This window comes from Dipodomys spectabilis, unplaced genomic scaffold (genome assembly GCF_019054845.1).
Source record: "Dipodomys spectabilis isolate Male_0828 unplaced genomic scaffold, ASM1905484v1 ptg000019l, whole genome shotgun sequence".
Classification (NCBI taxonomy): domain Eukaryota; kingdom Metazoa; phylum Chordata; class Mammalia; order Rodentia; family Heteromyidae; genus Dipodomys; species Dipodomys spectabilis.
In genome coordinates this window covers 16208382-16226253 of record NW_024870696.1, presented here as the reverse complement: position 1 = coordinate 16226253, position 17872 = coordinate 16208382, and positions in this window count along the sequence as shown.

Here is a 17872-nt window from a genome sequence, read left to right as displayed (position 1 = left end):
TATCTCCAATTATCCATCAAAAAGCCAGAATTGAGGTGTGGTAGAGTGGCAGCCTTGAGCAAAAAGAGCCAAGGGGGAACATGAGCTTCTGAGTTCAAGCCCCAGTGATGGTGAAAGGAAAAGGAAGGAAGAGAGAGAAGGGGGGGCAGACAGAAAGAAGAGACAGAAGGAAAGAGAAAGAAAGAAAGAGAAAAAGAGGTGAAAGAACTAAAGAGAGGAAGAAAGAGATAAAGAAAGAGGGGGGAAATGGGAAGGAAAAAAACAGCAAGAAGTGAAACTGTTCAAAAAGAAATGTACACAATACCTGACTTATGTGCATCACCTTTATAATGAAAGTTTTTTAAAAGGAGGGAGAGAAAAAGAAGAGAGAGAGAAGGAAGGAAAGAAAGAAGGAAGGAAGGAAGGAAAGAATGAAGGAAGGAAGGAAGGAAAGAAGGAAGAAAGGAAGGAAGGAAGGAGGGAAAGAAGGGGAAAGAAGGGAAAAAGAGGGAGGGAGAAGGAGATGGAAGGAAAAAGGAAAAGGAAAAAAAGTAAAATTAAATTAAATTGCCAGCACTATTATTCTGAAGGATAGTCCTTCACATAGGGTATAAAGGGAAGATGCTCCTCTGTTCCAACTTATCACAACCCTTCCCTTCAAGTGGACTCCTTGGGCCATAGTCTCTTTCTGCAATGCTGCCACTATTCAGAACATTTTGGGATCCTCTCTGGGAACCCTATTCAGAGCCTGAAGCTCATTCTTTGGATACCTTTGGTTATGGAAAAAATTCATCTCCCGGCATAACATAGTCAAGAATCCTTGGAGTAAAGCTGGTAAGCAGTGAGTGTGGTTCTCTTGTGTGAGGGACCAGCTGATACTGAAGGTGATTGATGCTTTCACCTAATGGCAGCACTGTGGGATTGAAGGTATGGGCCCCGCAGTGATGTTGTCTGAAGCTAAAAATTGAGACACCATAAGCCAATGACAGGCTTAAGAGGCTACCTTGCAAACAGAATTAAGGTGCTGAAATCAGAGGCCATTCTAGCGGGCTTCAATTGTTTACGGACAGAAACATAAACTTTTGATGTAGAAACCTTTGCATCATCAATTCTAAACATAAAAATGGCATGTGTGAAGTACTCAGAAGTTAATAACTTTGAAGAGGATAGTGTTCATTTCAACTATACCTGATATGTTTATAGGACAAAAAAATTGTACTGTCCACACATGGAAAAACAGCAAATGGGAGCAAATGGGAAGAAGGTTGGGCTGCTAGGGTGACTCTTAGCAGTATGGCTCTGTCAACGCAGCCATTAGTCAGAGAAAGGATGGGTTGTAAATGAGAAAGCCATTTTTAACCACGCTTTAGCTTTAAAAGAGGTACTGGTCATATTTTCTACTACATTTAAATTTCCCATTGCTTTGCAATTAATATTGTGAGACTACTTTTTAAAGGGCTGAGAACTGGTAATGGGATGGAAAAGATGGGTAGGGAATAAAGGTGAGGAATTACAATATAATTAGAAGTTGGAAACTCAAGAGTCAAATACAGGTTCAGAAGTCAGATCTTAAAACCCTAATGGTTGGCCGAGCACTGGTAGTTCATGCCTACAATCCCAGCTACTCAGGAGGCTAAGATCTGAAAGTCAAGGTTCTAAGTCAGCTCAGGCAGACAAATCCACAAGACTCTTATCTCCACTTTCCCACCAAAAAGATGTGGATCGTTATTAATTTTTTTGCCTTTAGTAAAAGAGATAAAAAGAAGGCAATCAGAGCTGGGAAGGTGGCTCAATGGTAGAGCACTTGCCTTGCATGCATGAGGTTCTGGGTTCCATTCCTCAGCACCACATAAGCAGAAAAAAGCTGGAAGTAGCTCTGTGGCTCAAGTGGTAAAACACTAGCCTTGAACTGAAGAGCCGAGGGACAGCGCCCAGACCCAGAGTTCAGGCCCTATGACCAATATATATATGGTAATTGAGACCATGAGGTCAAATCCCAATATCAGCACAATTAAGAGGGGAAAATGGCATTATATCTCCTCAGGAGATATAAAAGGCCCTGGATGGAGAATCAGAGTTGGGGTGAGGGGATTTGAAAGGCTGGAGACATCAGGGGGGATGAAGTTTGCAATGATTAAGAGAAAGCATGAGGGTCTTTTCCCCTTCCATCACCTCATAAGAAGGGGAAGGCGAAGGCAGGAGGAGGCTTAAGGGAAATAAGGCAACAGGAATCAGGGAAGTAACACTCCTGCAAAGCAGGCCTAAAGACAGCTGAAGAAATACGGCTACTGACTCCCATCAGAGAACAGTGAGTTAGGACATCACTCCTGACACAGTCAGGCTTAGTGGTTTCCATCTGCATTGGGCAGGTGGGAAACACAGAGGGCCCCTGAGCCACATTACCATAACATACCACTCTTCTATGGCATGCTGAAGGACTCCCATTAGAACTTCAGACTGTTAGCCCCTCTGCTCGCAAGAGAGTAGGACTGCTGTCCGGAAGACAACAGCTGGGCTGTTAAAGTCAACAGGCTCCCACTTCCACAGTGACCGACTATGTCATAATCGAAGTGAAATATGCCTGCCGCGGCTGCCTGACTCTCTAGGTTGGGGAGAACTGCTTGTTTATTCCAATCCCCAGAAAAAGCCAGGCCCAGGTGTCTGTAGACACCCCAGTCTCGGTGAGAAGAGGGCCACTCTGTGGGTTCAGCAGCACTGTGGGAAGGGAGCACACAGCTTACAGGAGAGTATGAAGAAGCAGAGACATTGGAAGGGGCCACATGTGGAAGAATGATGAGAGGTGACACTGATCAGCATGCACTGTACTCAAAAATGGCCATGTTGAGTTGAAGCCCCTTTGTACAACTACTTAAAGATGATAAAAAGTAAATGTAAACGTTGTACAGGTAAACATGTATAGGGTTGGATGCAAGTATACATAAACATATAAACCAGAGTATGGTTCTTTGCAGGGGAGAATTCAAATGATGTAACTCCCTAGACCAATGAACTCAGTCCAACAAAATGAATATTGGGAAAGTGGCATTTGAAAGGTATAGGGAGAGACCCAGAGGGAGAAGGCAGATGAATGAAAGGAGGGATAAAGTCATAAAACATAATGCATGTTCTATGAAATTAAGAAAATGGAGGGGAGGGATGGGAGAGGAAGGAGTGACATCAATTAAGATATATTGCATTCAAAAATGGATTTATTGTACTCATTTGTACAACTACTTATAATAAAAATATAATTTCAAAATACACAAATATATCCTCAGTACTCCCCTCTACTTGTCAGTAAAAACCTTGTCCTTCAACATAAGAACAGACCTCAGGACCAATGGAATAGAATTGAAAACCCAGAAATGAACCCACAGACCTATAGCCATCTAATCTTCGATAAGGGAGCTAAAACAATAGAATGGAAGAAAGACAACCTCTTCAGTAAATGGTGCTGGCAAAATTGGTTAACTACATGTAGAAAACTTAAGCTAGATCCTTATATATCACCCTGCACCAGAATCAACTCCAAATGGATCAAAGACCTTGAACTCAAAGCAGACACTCTGAAAACATTACAGGATGGAATAGGAGAAACCCTAGGTCTCCTTGGCTCAGGCCGAAATTTTCTGAATAGAGACCTGGAAACACAACAAATCAAAGAAAGGTTGGACAAATGGGATTGCATAAAGTTGCAGAGCTTCTGCAGGGCAAATGACATAGCTAGCAAGATCAATAGAAAGCCCACGGATTGGGAGAAGATCTTTACTAGCCATACAACGGACAAGGGTCTCATATCTAAAATATACTTGGAACTCAAAAAATTAAACCCCCCAACAACAAATCCTCAAAGAAACAACTGCCCAATAAATAAGTGGGCGAAAGACTTAAAGAGAAACTTCTCTGAAGAAGAAAGAAGGATGGCCAATAGACACATGAAGAAATGTTCAACATCCCTAGCCATAAAAGAAATGCAAATCAAAACAACATTGAGATATCACCTCACTCCAGTGAGAACGGCAAAAATCAAGAACTCTAACAACAACAGATGCTGGAGGGGATGTGGACAGAAAGGAACCTTAATTCATTATTGGTGGGAATGTAAACTTGTTCAACCACTTTGGAAAGCAGTATGGAGGTTCCTCAAAAGACTCCACATAGAGCTCCCCTATGACCCAGCAATCCCACTTTTGGGCATTTACCCTAATGTTTACAAACAAGACCACACTAAAGCTACCAGCACAACTATGTTTATTGCAGCATTATTTACCATAGCTAAGATATGGAACCAACCCAGATGCCCCTCAGTAGATGAATGGATCAAGAAAATGTGGTATATATACACAATGGAATTCTATGCCTCCATCAGAAAGAATGACATTGCCCCATTTGTTAGGAAATGGAAAAACTTGGAAAAAATTATATTAAGTGAAGTAAGCCAGGCCCAAAGAAACGTAGGTCCCATGGTTTCCCTTATTTGTAATATCTAGTATATGTATGAGTCAAGCGGAAAAGGTCAGATAATGTGATGTCAGGAAAATGAACCCTTAGATGTGTATTTTAATGTTTTTTTCTTTCATGCATGTGTTTCTAACACATTTATAAGATTATCTCTTTGTTGCTTTGTATGTCCCTCCCCCATAGTATAACCCTTGCTTTCACTATATTTGATGTCAGTATAACTTGTGGAGGAGATGGGGAAAAACCAGTTGTTTAAGGATACAGGTGGACCTGTTGCAACAATGAGAAGTACAAGTTGTCATGTCCAAAACGAACTTTACAATGTTGGTGGGGGGGGGGGGAAGGAGAAGGATTGGGATTAGGGGGGGAGGGGGGAGGCTGGGAAGGGATGTGAAGGATAAACAAAGGAGGAGGCTGCAATGCTTGGTAAGAAATGTACACATTATCCTGCCCATGTAACTGTAACTCCTCTGTACAGTATGTTCACAAATAAAATAAAATTAAATTAAAAAAAAAAAAAAAAAAAAAAAAACCTTGTCCTTCAAATCTTGTCCCTGGCTCAAATCCTGCCTGTGGAATTCTAAGCCACCTCAAGATCCTCTCAAGTCTCTGAGGTTGAACCTCTTTTTTTTTTTTTTTTCTTGTCATGGGGCCTGAACTCTGGGCCTGGGCGCTGTCCCTCAGCTCTTCAGCTCAAGGCTAGCGCTCTACCATGTGAGCCACAGCACCACTTCCGGCTTTTTTCTTTTTGCTTATGTGGTGCTGAGGAATCGAACCCAGGGCCTCAGGCATGCAAGGCAAGCACTCTACCACTGAGCTACCTTCCCAGCCCCAGGTTAAACCTCTTTTATAACACCAGAAACACCCCTAGGGACCTAAAAGGCTCACTTGTGTAACCACACCCTCCTCCCTAAACTGCTTCTCTCCCTTTTCCTTCAGCACCCCCCCATCCCTCTTAACCCCACTCATGAAGTCCCCACTGCTCTCTGCTCTCCCACCCCTGCTTTAGAGCCCACTGGATTCTCCATGTGCTCCTGGCTGTCTTATACCTTGCTCAGGTGCAATTATATGTCAAAGATGGCCCTTCTTTGCTCCCTCCCCCATTTCTGCTACTTGGTATGTCTCTGGAGTCTCAGGGTGGATTGGGGAGGGGGGGGGCAAGATGTGAGGTTCCACCCTTCCAGTTTGCAGTTTGGGCTCTCTTCAAATATCTAAACAGATCAGACACATGGCAAATGGCAAGGATTCATTTCCTGCCAAGACCCATCACCAGGGCTACTGAAGAGACACATAGTTCTTGTACTACTGTAATTGTAAACTAATTACTTTACCAAAGCCTTTGCCCTTCCTAACTTTCCCAAATGGCAAGTGTCTTCCCCTCAACTGCTAGGTTTCTCCAAGCCTGGCTTGTTTTAGGGGTAGCAGGAGAAAGAATAAGTAAGAGAACTGTCTTGATACCCAAATAATATTTTTTTTTCTTCCCAACAAGAATGAAAATTCTTTTTTATAAATCTCTCTGTGTATCTCACACAGGACCAGGCACATATAATTGTTTAACAGCTAACTAAGATATATAGTGAAACCCAGGCCCAGATCTAACACACTTCCTGCCAGGACTTTCTTCTATTGGATATTCTAAGAGCCAATGAGACATTCCTCTGGAAGACAATGGACATGTTATTGGCTCTTGGAGTAGGAGGGTAGAGACTTCTCACCTTGCCCTACTGTACATGGCTTCCTATTGAATGCACAGGCCTTCAGGCAAAGAAGTGGGCTCCACGGCCATTAAACATCTGTGGCAATATAGTTCTGTCCTCACTTTTGCCAAGGCATTTGACCCCCCAGCCAAGACCCAGCCTGTGGACAGTAAGAAAGGCTGAGAGAGCTAGAGAGCTTGTCCAGGAACCCAACTCCTCCATAATAATTTGTCTGAGAGTAAGAAAGAGAAGCATTAATAATTTCTAGTTTTTCTAATTGACAGTAGTTATGCCACAGAGCCAGTACACCCAGCCAGGGCCCCACACCAAGACTGAGCTCAGACTTTGAACCAGTTGACACATGCTTTGTACATTTGTTGGCATTGCAACTCTGGTATTCTGTGAAATATTATGCAGAACCCCAATATAGAAAGCCAATGAAAATGATAGAAGTGGAGGGGGAAAACAGCAGAGTCTTCGCCTTGGCTTTGTCTTTGGTCTTTGGCCTAATTCATTCTCTTCTTGCCTCTAGCCCTGGGGCCTCTAATGAGGAGCCATCTATAAACAACCAGGAGAAGGGAGGGCAGGCAGGAAAGTTGAACACAACACTTGTTCTGTATAAGGCCCCTTAAAGTGAGCTACTTTCTCTTTTAGAAAGGAAATAATGGGCCTGAGGATCAGAATGAAGTCTGACAAGGAACCTGTCAACATTTCCCACATTCACAGTCTTTAAATATTCAAACGCCAAGATGTTGAAGGATCTTTGACTTTTCAGGGTTTTTTTTTTCTTTTTCACCAAATGTCAACAAATACTGCTTTTGCTTGAGTGAAGAGTCTGTCCTTGCCTTTCCTCGTGAAATAAAAGAGAGGTGATGTGAGAAAGAAGATAAGAAAAGATAGGATAAAAGTTGAGGATGCTTAAGGCTATCCTGAAGGACAGAGCCAGAACATTGAAAAAGAGATGGCGGTGGAGTGGCTTGGAGACTCACAGCCCAGCTATAATCAGGCTGGCCTTTGCAGACAGGCTCCTCGTTTTGACAGAGTTAGGTTAAACCACAAAGACGAGTATAACAAAAAGCAAGTGTCACAACTGCTGTGGGTCTTTTACCATTTGATGTTGGCAGGACCAGATACATAACATATGGACCCGACTGGAAAATAGGAATGCAGGGACTCTTGACAAAAATGATTAAAAATGTTTAACCAGTGACAGCAAAACATGAAACAGAGCCCTTCTGAGCCTTGGGTGACTGTACAGGTCATGCGTCCATGAAGCCACCAGGGGGGAAGAAAGGGGGTTCAGATAACGTTCCTAGCAGAGGGGCTGCTAAAGCCCGGTCTGAAAAGATAAGATGTCAGCAGCAGGGAGAAAGAAGAGCACTGCAAAGGTTTGACTAAAGATGATGAGGTGGAAGTACACAGAATCATTTGAGAACTTGACACAAGTTCAATGAATCTAGGCAATGAGATACGGGTGGGAAAGCAACATGAAATGAGACCGGCAAAGGCACAGGCCCCTGGTATCAAAGGTCCCTTAACCCTTACAAGACAGTTATCCTATGGAGATGTGTGAATTGTTGCAGTGGCCCAAGGAGTTGAGCTAATGGGTAATTTGGAAAAAGAAATTTGGCAGGAGGAGGAAAATGAGCCTAGAGCTAGTCAGAAGGTCAGTATGAGAAGCCAGTGGAAACTAAAGAGGAAACATATCCTGAGGGCATCCAGATATTCAGTTATCACCAACTTTACTAGGGTCAGAATATTTGTCATCCCAAGTTCAAATGGTGAAACCCTCACCCTCAAAACATGGCATGCGCCCGTGGCTCATGCCTGTAATCCTAGCTACTCAGGAGGCTGAGATCTGAGGATCACTGTTCAAAGCCAGCCCAGGTAGGAAACTCCGTGAGACTCTTATCTCCAATAAACCACTAGAAAACCGGAAGTGGTGCTGTGGCTCAAGCAGTAGAGTACTCGCCTTGAGCTGAAGAGTGCAGGGACAGCACCCAGGCCCAGAGTTCAAGCCCCACACACAAACACACACACAAATGGCATGAGAAAGTAGAGCCTTTGAGAGGTGAGACTTCCTCTTGGGAGGTTCCTCCCACCCCCATGAGTGGAATCAGTGCCTTTATAAAAGAGACACCAGAAGAGAGCTCATCCCTCCTACTACAGGAACCATCTACAAACCAACCAGCCTTCTCCAGTCACCAAATCCATCGCCCCTTAATCTTGGACTTCCCTATCTCTTTTTCCCCATTTATAAGCTATCTAGTCTAGGGCATTTTGTTATAGCCCAACAGACACTGAGTCGTACCTCCACCCACTCATTCATGGCCACCACACTCCACTACAGGAACTATCAGAAGCCATCTGACCTTGAGAAGGACATTGTGATACACAGGCACGGATTCGGTCACTCTCCTAGTTGTCATCCATGCTGCAGCCTCTGTAGGCACTTGAGCAGGCACATTCCTCCCACCACTCTGGACACACTCTCATGAGGTCTCAAACAAAAGACTTCCTCCCTGTGGTCGTTAAAACTTGCCCTGTGTGGCAAGTGTTCTTTTACTTACTCTTCCAGAATGATAACAAGTTTCCCCCTGAAGACTGAGGCAGGCAGGCACAAGCCAGACCCATACAGAGAAAGACCCATAGTTACTAGGCTAACTATCAAGCCGGCGGCCACAGCATCCTGAGTCTCAAAGAACTCCTGCTCCATCAGGAGATTAGCATCCAGCACAGAGCTCCTTTTCTTGAGCATCCACTTGGTGCCAAGTGTTTCACACCATTATCTCATTTTCTTTCCCATATCCAGCTGTCAGTGGAGGTAACTGTGTTATCTGATTTCTCGAGAAAGATCACCAGAGCAGCCAAAGGTTGATAGCTGTGCATAGTATCCCTGGCCTCTCCACGATCTTGGGTGAGAAGCCTTAACACAATCTTTTGTACTTTATGAAATCACAGGTGGTAATTGTCTTCTGGCCTTATACTTCCCTAAAGAGAGCAGAGTAGGAAAACCAACCAAAAAGACCCTCTCTTTCAGCCTTGGCAATTCCATCCACCAGCTACCAGATTGCCAAAGAGGTCATGGCAAGCCACTTGGTCATAAGGGAGGCTTCCTACCGAGATGGGCAAGAGCCTATGCGTGGCTTTAGGCCCAAAAATGGTCTCTGCGTGTGTGAATGTACTCACACACACATGAGTGCACATACACACAGATTTATGCATGCACACATACATCAACCTAAATCTTAGTTCATAAATCCCATTCCCCTGCACAGAAACAAAACACAATTTGACACTCATAGTGCTTGGAAATGCAAGACAGCAGTCCAGCCTGGTCCTGGCCTGTTTGCAGCTGGCATCGCTTCTAATGTTGGCCTCCTTCCAGCACGACTGTAGTGGATGTTCATGACATATCTGTTGGTTAAATATTTTTTTTATATCTGCCCTGATTCTGGAGAAAATGAGGCTGAGACAGGTTAAATAATATGCTGAGAGACCCTCAGCTGCCAACTGGTAGAGCCAGGACTCATCGCCAGCTCTCCCGAACTCCACAGACCAGGTTCCTGATGCCAGTGCTCCATCTGTCAGGATTGTTGGTGTCACAGGGCCCAGTGGGTTTCTACTCACAGGACTCCTAGGGATCCACTCGCTGGATAGAAATGCAACGCTGACACCTTTTGGAACCCCAGTCGTGCTCAATAAGGATGGAACTCCAGAGAAAGAAAATGGTTAAGCTCACTTTTGTAAATCTTTTCAATTTCATGAGCCAGCTAATGGAGTAGAAGCTGCAGGGAGTGTGATTCTCTGAACTGGACTACTGGTTCCTGGAAAGTGACCATCGGTTAACATGCTTTCCTATTTCAGGCTTCACTTGTGAAAAGTAGGCGACCCTCATGGGTTTCGTGTAGTAGAAATGGCCTACACACTGCCCAGATACGGGGAGACATTAAAATGAAACAGAGAGAAACAAGCAATATTCACAAGAATGTCCAGCAAACAATAAACAAGCCATGGCATGACCGCAGCCTTCCCCCTGGCAGCCATGGGATATGGGAGATTGCACGGGAGAGCTTGGCTACTGGCTCTCTTGAGGCTTCCCTACTCCACCGTGCTTTTCAATGGAAAGCCTGAGCCACAACTGCCTTAGCAGCTGGAAGCTTGTGACCAGCACAAATGTTCTGGCCCAACTCCAGAACTGCTGGATCCATAGCTTTGGAAATGCTCATTGTTTTGGTTTGGTTTGGTTTTGGGGTTGTTTTCTTCATGTGCATTCATTCATTCTCCACATTAATGAGGTTCTATGGATCTGTGTGCCCTCCAGGTGATTCTGATGTGCACCAAGATTTCAAGAGCCACTGCATCATAACTTCACAAAGACATGAAATGAGGAAAACCTGTCCTTTTGAACAAGAGAAATGAGGAACCCTAAGCAATTAAAGTGTGCCTGAATAGGAGTAATGTGGGAAAAGTGTCAAAGGCAGACAGACAGAATTGTGTGCCAGCTAAGTCATTTATTAGCCACATGGCCTTAAGCAAGTCATCTAATATGATCAAAAAACCTAGCACAGTCCCTGGCCTCTAGAAAGTCCTAAACAAAAAAATAACTTTATAGTGATACCCTATGTCTATACCAACTGACCATAAGATTCCAAAGCCATTTGCTTTCTCTACCACAGGTAGAACATCCACCCTGGAAATAACCTCCTGGGGTATGGGAGGCCTTACTGATCTCTGGGTATGCTCAGCGAGAGTGCCAGGATCAGAGTGATCTGAATCCTATCAGCACAGTTGGGGAACTACAGATACTACAGAGCGCAGTGCCAGAGCTTCAGGGACAGAGTGTCACCAAGGAAAGGCTGCCTTGCTCCTTCATAGCAACACTCCCCTAATAAACCATTCCTTTGAGAAACTTCAAGAGCCACACTGACGTGCCATGCAAAACTAATCAAGACTTCTAAGTGCAAGCCTCCTGTCATCACAGAGCAGAGCAACTCTACAAGATAAAGCAGGCAACATGCAGGTCCCATCAGAGACAGGATGGATCGGGGAGAGGAAGCAAAGGACAGAGCAAACGCTTGGCCCAGTGAGCAGCAAGAGTAGAATGGGTGTGTGTAACTTAGGGCAGGGCTCATCATCCTTCATGTGTGTGAGGTGCTGTTATTAAAATGTGGATTCTGATTCAACCAAGATGTCTCAGCATAGGATTGAAATCCTGTTTTTGACCCTGCTGCCTTGCTTGCACTTTTCTCTAGCACCTCTGCCCTTTTCTGTCCTGAAGCTTGGTTCTTTGGCCCTCTGCCCTGCTCTCTCCTCCCTCTTCCGGGCTCTCTGCTATCCTCAGCTCCAAGAAAATGACGCAGCCCCACATCTCTACCTAGTCTTCTTTATCCTGATTCTGGAGTCAAGTTTCCTGCTGGCTGACTTGAAATCTGTCTCAGTTCTGCTTGATTTACCTAAGAACAACATCACTATATTTACTCCACAAAACTAGTGACTCATGTGTATAATCCTAACTACTTGGAAGTTTGAAAGCAGAAGGATCGTGGCTCCATTCCAGCCAGAGAAGAAAAGTTCACAAGGCCTCTTCTCAACTCTGACCTGGGTACATTGTTATGCACATGCCATCCTAAATTGTGTGGGAGGCTGAGAATGAGAGGATCACAGTTCTAGGGGAGCTCAAGCAGAAAAGTACGTGGAACTCCATTCCAACAGAGGAAAGCTGGATGTAGTGTACACTCCTGTCATCCTAGTTACAACAAGAAGCCAAAAATAGGCAGATCCTGGCTTGGGCACACGCCTAAGCAGGAAGCAAACTCTAACCTGAAAATAACCAGTGAAAAAGCAGGGCTGAATAAATAACCAGGGCAAAAAGGGATGAGCTGGAAGTACAGCTCAATGGTAAAACACTAGCTAGCAAAGGCAAGACCCTGAGTTCAAACTCCAATACCACCAAAACAAGACAGACAAAACAAAAATCTAGCAACTCCTTGTGTCCTGGCTGCCAGCGCTGTGACTTCTAGCTTAGATCTCACTCATTGAGAAGGTGAAATCTAATAGAGAACACATCGAGGTGACCTAGCAACCAACACACTTCCTGGATACCACCTCACCATTCCATGCCATGACTAGCTGTGTACCTGTCCCGTTCCACATGTCCCTCTCCACCTCAAGAGGAAAACTCCCCCAAGCTGAGGTCGACTGTCTTAATAGCAAAGCTTCTGGCACATAATAGCCTAGATTCTAGCCTAATTTTCTTTCATTAGCCAGGACATTCTTAAGGGAGCTGTGCCTGCAAGGAATAGGAGTCCAATAGAGGAACAACTCTATTATCAGCTGGCCAGTGCCCAATCTCTTCCATGCGGAGTGCAGGCAGAGTTAAATGGAGCGTGAAAGTCAGACCTGAAGTCTATGTAAGGGTCTTGGGTCTGCTAAGCCTGAATCATAACCTAGAGGATCTTACCACCTCTGGCTACTTCGTGAGGGAAAGAATCTCTAAAACCTGATGAGAATCCCTGAGAAAGGGAGAGAAGGGGTGGAATGGGAAGAGAGCAGAGGGGAAGAGAAGAGAAAGAAATGGAAGAGGACAGAAGGTAGAAATATTCTCCTCCATATGTTCTTTTTATCACTGCTTAATAATGAGAATAGCTCATTCTCTCTCTCTCTCTCTCTCTCTCTCTCTCTCTCTCTCTCTCTCTCTCTCTCCTCTCTCTCTCTCTCCCTCTCTCTCTCTCTCCCTCTCTCTCTCAATAAATATGAATACTTTCTCTTTGGATGGAAAGGAGAAATAATTGGGATAGATGATACAATTTTATAGGGAAATGGAAAATTATAAACATTCCCAGTTTAATAAATGTTGTCCCCCTTATATAAGAACAGGGTTACAGGGGCTGGGAAGGTGGCTCAGTGGTAGAGTGCTTGCCTTGCATGCATGAGGCCCTGGGTTTGATTCCTAAGAACCACATAAGCAGAAAAAAGTTGGAAGTGGAGCTGTGGCTCAAGTGGTAGAGCGCTAGCCTTGAGCTGAAGAGCTGAGGGACAGCGCCCAGGCCCAGAGTTAAGACCCCACGGCCCACCAAAAATAAAAAGGAGAAGAAGAACACACGGTTACATTATACCTCAGTGTAATTCCCTAATAAAGTGAAGGTCAAATTATAAGCTGTAATAGTTATCAAGAAAAACACATAAGGATGAAACCATTGTTGTCATTTTTCACACATGGCAACTAAGTAGCCTGCTTTCCTATCAGCCCTCTACCCCCAGTCCATGGCTTTCCTGGCATAATGGAGAAGAGGAACAAGAAATTTAGTTTGCTAAGAAGCTGGGTTTGACATTCAAGTTTGACTTTTTAAATTCACAGGAATAATGATAATTTTGTGAGCTCTAACTTTCAGCTCAAGCACCAGGCACTTGAGAAAATGAGGCTTTCCAAGCTCCATGGACCACAGCCCGGGTAGTGTGGAGTCGGAGCACCTCAGCTTTGCAGGAGAAGCAGCTCAGAGAACTCTCAGTGGAGAGGAGAGTCCTGAGATGACCCAGTTTGGCCCTTCCAGGACACCTGCTCAGGGACTTGCCTTCCAGAATACCAAGTAGAATACTTTTTCCTTCCCCAGAGCATCTTCAACTCCATTGACGGAGTTGCCTCTCACATACACACACTTCACCCTGGATATTCCAAAGGAGAACTGTCACTACCAAGAACTGACTCTGGGTGGACAATCGGCATGATCACCAAGGCTGACCCAAGAGGAAAGATCACGTGCTACACCAGCTGAAGATATGTGAGAACACAGGATAATGCCCCCAACAAGCAAGACCATCTACTCCAGCCTGGATAGAAACCAATGCCCAGAGCAGCCAGGACCCTTCTTCCCAACTCCTGTCCCACAAATAATATAAAGATTCTTTCTGCACATAAATGATACCCCGGTAGGAGAAGAGGAAAGAATTGAAGAAATGACAGTAGTTCCTCTAGGAAGTTTGAATCTTAAAACAGCTGAGTTCTGATTGGTTAGTGGGAAAATGCTACAAATTAAGCCAGAATTTGACTAAGATTAACTCTTTCTACAAGGACAAACTGTACACATGGTAGTTATAGGGAAAAAAAGTGTATCTGAGTTCTGACTAAGCTACAAGCCCACTACATGCTCTGGTTTGGGACAACAGAAAGAGCAAAATAGACAAAGCCTCCACCCTCCATGAAGCTTTGGCCCAATCAGAAGCCAGCCATTAAACAAGACATCATGCAATTACAGGAGCACCATTCTCTGGGATAGAAGGGAAAGGATGAGGAGGAGTGAGGGGAAAGGCCTGCACCAAATCCTCAATCCCATCTGATGAAACTCATTTGAAAGGAATGCTGTACTTAATCATCTTTTCTCTTCATTCTTCTTTAAATGCAAAGATCTTCGGAAGGAGTCCATGATGTGGCTAATACATTAACTTTAACAGTGTATTAACTCACTCCGTTCAAACAGCAAAAAGCAGAGACACTCTAAGAGCAGATAGGAAATGTACACCACAAACCTACTCATCTAGCCAGTTTGTCCAGAGTTGCTCTGGCCTGCACCATGGCCTTTGGAACTGTGAAGAAGTTTAAAATGAGCCTGTGTTTCATGCTGATGTGTTATAAGCCAAAGGCACTACAGGAAGAAGCCAGCTGTCAGGATACCTGTGTCCTCTGTAGAGAACTTTAGGCTCATTTCTAAACTTGAAAGACTTTAGTTTCTTTTTTTTATTTTTTATTGTAAAGATATTGGGTCATTCTTCCAATGGAAATTGAAGACCAAGGTAAGAATCTTGGCATAATAGTAAATCTATTGCTCTGAAGTCTAGCTAAGCTCCACTGACATATTAACCAAATAAGGGCCTTTAGACAAGGTACTTATCTTCTCTGAACCCAAAATAAATATAAATATAGTTATCTCATGGGTATGGGAAGATGAAATAAGACTCTACCAAAAACAGGCTTTACAACTTGTTTTCCCTGAGTTCGAGGGAGTTCAGAGAGAGGTAATGTTGTAACAGCTAGGCTTGCCTACCTGGGCAGGTCTGGGGCTTTTGGTACCACCTGGGAGCTTGCTAGAACTGCTAATTCCAAGGCCCCACAACTGATCTACAGAATGAGAACCTCTGAGTGTCTGTTTTAACAATCTTTCCAGATGGTTTTTATGCACACTCAGGCTGGAGAAGTACGGCACTATGTAATCACAGATAAACTTGAAGTCATCCATGGTGTGTGAGCACAGCATTTGAGGAGAAATGGGGGTGTTGAGTTCCTGCTAGCAGCCTAGCTTAGACAAGTCCTTTATTCTCTGGAGGCAGTGACACCTGTCCCAGATATTTTGTAAGACTGATGAGAGAGCAGCCATTAATATACCTGGAAGAGCTTTACAGCACATAACACAATGGGGAAGTGTACGCAAGCGTTATTGTTACCCTGCTTCTGTAACAGAACCTTTTACAGGGAAAACAGCCAAGTCTTTGGCTGCTCTGCTCTTGGCAAAACCTATGACTCTAGAAAAAGTGCAGACCCAGAATTCCCAGCACTTTTCCTCAGGAAAGCAAGATAACGCTGACAGCTAAAACTGGTCCACCATGTATCCTGAGATCCCCACAACTCAGAGCCAACAGCTCTTCCCTCTGGCTTCTGCGGTGCACAGTCAACCCAGAGAGAGGACGGGAAGAGCTTCCCAGGCCTCAAGTGCTTTCTGCTGATGAACACAGCTTTCAAGAAGCCGAAGATCTGATCAAAGGCTGATGGGTGAACGCTACAAGAGTTGACTTTCATATCCAAAGAAGGAGGGACTTTGAAACCCTCATAACTGCCCCCAATATGGTGTGAGAAATAGGATCCAGGAGGAGTTTACTCAGGGGTCTCTGACTCTCTGGTAGAGTGTTTTGTAATTTCCCCTCCTACTTGACTCTCTAACTTCTCTTCTTCCATTCAGTCCTATTAGCTCATGACTCAAAATGAGTTAACATTCTCCCAACTACTCAGGATGGAGGGCCTGGCACTGATGAGTCTCCGTTCTAAGAGGTAGTATTGGTTGTCTAGTGGACAGGCAGGGAAAGCCTCTGTGAACAAGGAATTGTTTCAAGCTGAGGTCTAAAAGGAGTATAGCAGACCACGTGATTTCAGAGGGCCATTCTGGTTCTAGCTAGACATAAATGATTGGCCTCAGGGAGACCACAGCCCACAGTCCCCTCCAGAACAGGCTAGCCCCCAGCTCCTGGGATATAAGCACATACCCCAGAGAGAAGCAAGCCTGCTCACTGTCCTGAGCCTCAGATAAAATATTGATTAGGAAATTTAAAATTTCGAAATGATTTAGGAGCCTCGAGAAGGGGACGTAATGTGCTGTGCCCAGCTGGGTTATGAGCCATCTATTTCCTGTCAGCAAGCAGCAAGAAACTGACAGAATCAATACAAACGTGTCTGAAGATAGGCCGGACTCATTTCCTCGGCCCCCTGGGGCTGTGGTTGCAATGGGTCAGCCCTGGGAGCTGAATGCTGAGGCCCAGGCTGCACCCAGGAGGCAGGCTGCCTGTCACACTCCCTCTGCTGTTGGTGCAGGTATGTCTAGAAAAAAAATCTAGAAATTTCCTTTGCTTCTTTCCCTTTGAAAAGGTCCCATAAGTTATTTTGTCCTGTGGCATAAATATTTTAAAAAATAATAATAATAAAGCTGTGCCATATTGAGCACCTGATATGTACCAATAATCTTAAAAGAATAATTAACTTTCCAGACCCTCAGATTCTTTATCTGGGAAGATAATAATGCCGTTGGTGTAAGATTAAAGTGGATACAGGGTACATGTACATAATGTCATGGAACTGAACATTTAAAGTGGCTAATTCTCTGTGCTATATATTTTGCCACAATCAAAAATAAGTAACAAGGTTAAGTACATACGTTGTATAGTACCTAAAAGTTTCTCTATAAATGGCAGCTGCTGAGAACACAGGGATACAAAGCTTTAGTAGCAAGTAACACATCCAAGGTGACCAAGTACCCAAGAGAAAAACTCCTATTTGAATACGGGTCTTCCTGATCCTAGACCTGGAGCTGCAGGTGTATCTCACAAGCGTGTGCGGCTTTCCAGGTCCGCTGGCTGCTGCTGCCCCAGTCCGCAGCAGCATCCCAGGCCCCAGGCTTGCATCCTTCAGTGAGGTTAATAAACATGTCATTCTCAGGGAACGGTTCGGCTCCTTCCTGCCTCACATGGTTCTGTGCACCTGAAACATTTATTAACCACGCTGAGAGGCTTGAATAGGAATTTAATTTTTCTAGCTGCACAATGGTGTGTGCGGCAGGCAAATAGAATTACTTGTTTAATCTTACCCTTGCATGCCTGCTCCACTTAAGGCAGCTGGCTAAGCTCAGGAGCATGGTGACAGGTCAAGATTTAAGAAGCTATGAAGCACATCTAGAAAGGGCCTAGTTACTAGGTACTGAAGAAACCCATCTGTAGATCCTTTTAATTCAAAATTTCTTTCCCAATGGATTTATCCTATTAAGAACTTAGGACTAAAACCAGTTTTTGGCTGGGTGCTGGTGGTTCACATCTGCAATTCTAGCTACTCAGGAGGCTGAACTCTCAGATTCATGGTTCAACGCCAGCCCAGGCTCCAGCAAGTAGAGCCTGAAGTAGAGCCATGGCTCTAGCCTTGAGTGAAAAAGTTAAGGGAGTATGCAAGGTTCTGAGTTCAAGTCCTAATGCCAACACAATAA